Genomic DNA, 3,968 nt, shown 5'->3' with positions numbered 1-3,968 from the left:
CGGGACCCGGCAGTGCAACGAACCAGGGGACAAGTAAGTTAAAGGCCTGAAGTTGTGTGATTGTGTTGTTGTGAAACGCGTATAAAAAAAAAAAAAAAAAAAAAACACAGGTGCACGTGAGATTCGGCTTTGGTTTGTCCGAGCTATGAGATACGGCTTTGGTTTGTCCGAGCTATGAGATACGGCTTTGGTTTGTCCGAGCTATGAGATTCGGCTTTGGTTTGTCCGAGCTATGAGATTCGGCTTTGGATTGTCCGAGCTATGAGATTCGGCTTTGGTTTGTCCGAGCTATGAGATTCGGCTTTGGTTTGTCCGAGCTATGAGATACGGCTTTGGTTTGTCCGAGCCATGAGAAAAATACAAAGTGCTGGAGTTTGTGTAATTGAGAGTGTGACTGGTAGGATAAATTGACTAAATATCAGTTCTAGCATTGATCCACGGCAATAATACAGGCTAGTAATTTGTTGAAAGGTCAATTTAAACCTGCATTGAGGATCCTCAAAGAAATAAATAAGTAATAATAATAATAATAATAATAATAATAATAATAATATTTTTGAGACAAAGAGATTGTAAAACCTAAAATTACTAGAATTAAGATGGGAAATAAAAACGGTAAATCTCTACCTCTTGACGGAGATGAGAAGTACATGGCGAGTAGATTTCTTAATTGTATGCAATATATGCCGAAGTGGAAGAGAAAGTATGGAGTAGAAAGGAAGTTGAGAGTTCAAGTGGTAAAGAAATGCAACTTGCTTCTAGAAGATAAATAAATAAAATTAGAATGTGCTGTCCTCGTGTGCATGGGAGGGACCAGCTCATGATCGACCACAGGACCAGCCTGTGACGAATCATTGGTGCTGGGAACTACCTTTTGCGTGCGAGAGCTCTGCATGTGTGTGTGTATATGTTAAAATGATGAACATTGGCTAAAGTTTTAGTATAAAAAAAAATTTGCTAGACTGTGGTCTATCCAATTTGCACCGCAGAACAGAAATTATTTTGAAAGATAAAAATGAGAGAAAAAAAAGAAAAAGAGAGAAATCTGTTTGCAAGCAGAAACTAATCCACACTAGTGCATGTTAAGTGTCGAGCCCACATGAGAAATTCGAAGAAAATAAAAATGACAGAACATGCTTTCAGGAATTGGAAGAAGCTAAATTGTGAATTTAAGATTTTGCAATGCTACATTTAATAGGAATAATTGATTGGTTGTGTTATAAGATTATACAAAATTCTAAATGCAAGCTAAATCTGATTGAGTTCTTCAAATTTAAAAACAAAGAAAAAATTCTGATTAATTTGCCAATTGTTTGTTTTAGTTAATTTTTTTTTGAATTGGTGGATTGTTCTACCAGGAAACCTGAGTTGAAAATGATATATGAATGTTGTGTGGTGAGCTTGGATGAATTGGGACCAATGTGATAGAAAGACTCCTTTTTGGAGACTGTGTGTGAGATGCAAATGAACATTGATGAATGATAGCCTGAATGAAAAGAAATTACAGGTTGAATGGTTGAAGTCGTTGGCGACTACTATGGAAAATTAGTAGAGCGACTTTGATGAAAGAGTGATTTTGAGCAGGTTGAATGTTAGAAAGAAACACATAGCTTTTGGATTGATAATTAACTACAGAAAAAAAACTGGAGAACCAGTAACACATGTAGAAGATGTGTGAACTGGGAAATTGAGAAGCGTTTTGGACAGAAAGTCAAATTAAATGATGATGGAATCGTATGTAGTAAAGAACGCATTCTCCCAAAAAGATTGTCAAGGTGTGAGGTATGGGCGTTGCCAAGCCTCAAAAGGAGGGAGTGAGTAGGACAGATAGTGGAAGATAGTAATAATACAACACTTTATGACAATGAATTTTCGAATACATTTGGTGTTATACAGTGGTAATTTTTTTATTCTGGTGTAGATAGGTTAGCAACACGAGAGATTTAGAGGTTCAAAAGAAAGACAGTCAAAAGAAAACATTTTTGATTTGGACAATTGCAGGCTAACAGGAACATAAGAACGATAACAACTACGAGAGTTGCAAACAACAGATGAAGAGCAGTCCTTGGCAGATTATATGATCAGGACGCTCAAACTGTGTCAAAGACAAATTCACTGCCGCCTGATCTTTCCTCCTCACAGGTCGACAACCCCATCAATCCAGGAGACTGGGTCTACATCAAGGTCATCAAAAGAAAGAACTGGGCCAGCCCGCGGTGGGAGGGACCGTTCCAAGTTTTGCTTGCTACTCCCATGGCGGTAAAAATTTCTCAACGGCCCAGCTGGATTCACCACAGCCACTGCAAGTTGCAGAGAGTGCTGGACCCCTAATTCGGAGTGGTGGGGAAGGCTGACTACAAAGGGGCCCCATCGTTTAGGGTGAGGCGTCTCAATGTTGGTGAAGAATTCATCGATCCCCACTCCGCTAGGCGAGGGGATGTCCCGGTGTCTCTGCCATCCTAGTAGCAACGGGGCTCCATATGCCAGATGGATCCTCTGCTGCGTTGTGGTTGGAGCGTGCTATGGTCTATTGACTCATCTGAACAGACCAAATGACAATGTTGCCCGTGGTAAACGATGGTCACATGATGAGAACTTTGAAGACTGGTCATGGGACCCCAGAAACCCATACGAAACCAACACTTGGTACCGGTATGTCAGGTTCACTGTGAGAGCTCACACACGGGAGGCGTGCTATGTGTGTTCGAAACTCCCCCCTTCCTCCACGCAAGTTCGCTTGGAGGCCAGAGCAATGAATGTCACTGAAGCAAAATGTATGGCATCCATGGGAGGAGTTGGATATCAGCACCGTGCCGTCACAGTCAAAGATGCCGACCCTTACCGCCCTGGACTTGCTGACGGTGCCTGTGATCAGCTGTTCTGGACAAATCTCAATGTGACTGTTAAAGGACGGACAATACCACAAGTGGCCTACACAGAGAGACCAGCTGGAGTGAATTACACATGTTACATCCAAGGTAACAAGACCCACGTCTGCATTAACGACGACTGCTCTCCAGGAGGAAACTGGATGGGAGCTTTGGACATCACCGATGAGTGTCAAGATAAGAGAGCCATTTCAGGTGGTGAGGGCTCTCCAACCAACATGGCTACACCATCGAACGGAACATACTTCATACAGAATGGCTGGTGGCTTTGTGGTCACAAGGTTTATCCGATGCTGCCCGCCAACTGGACAGGAGTGTGTGCACCAGTGTGGGTGACAGACCACACCTACAGGATACGACATCATCTGCTGACAGGAGCACACAACTCATCTGGACGTCGACGCAGAGCAGTTGCAATCTTTGACCCTCATGACCCTGTCTGGGGTGCGAACGTTCCAGAGGACCATAAAGTGTGGTCTGCCGGAGACAAAGTTGTCCTTGCGCTCTTCCCTCAGATTGGGGTTGGGAAACTATCGCTCTTCATCGAGACACTGAACTATCGTTTTCAATCCTTTGTGAATCTCTCGCTGCAAGTCAACGATGGACAAAATAGAGAGATTCAGGCTATTAGACTGATGGTCTTGCAAAACAGGATGGTTCTGGACTTGTTGACGGCAGCACAAGGTGGTGTGTGCCACATCATTGGGACTTCCTGTTGCACATACATACCTGGAGAAAATGACACCCACATAAACGACGCCATGAATTCGCTGAAGAACTTACAGCAGGCCATGTCTAAAGACAAGGTCCCACATCAGTTTGATTTCTTTTCATGGCTATTCTCTGGCAACTGGTGGCAACTGCTGTTGAAATTGCTGTCTCCTGTGCTTGTTGTGCTGGTGGTGTTGTGCTCGTTTACGACCTGCGTTATCCCATGTTTGAAGTCTGCTGTGTCGAAATTTGTGTCCTCTACTGTAGCCCAAGTTCATATACAACTTCTTAGAGATGACAGATGTGATGACGATAATGACACGTGGATTGCGTAGATGCTGCTCTGTTGGGCATGTTTTACAGAAACTT

The sequence above is a fragment of the Syngnathus scovelli genome, unplaced genomic scaffold (genome assembly GCF_024217435.2).
Source record: "Syngnathus scovelli strain Florida unplaced genomic scaffold, RoL_Ssco_1.2 HiC_scaffold_43, whole genome shotgun sequence".
NCBI classification, from domain to species: Eukaryota; Metazoa; Chordata; class Actinopteri; order Syngnathiformes; family Syngnathidae; genus Syngnathus; species Syngnathus scovelli.
The sequence above is the reverse complement of the archived record's forward strand: the minus strand, read 5'-3'. Positions refer to the sequence as shown.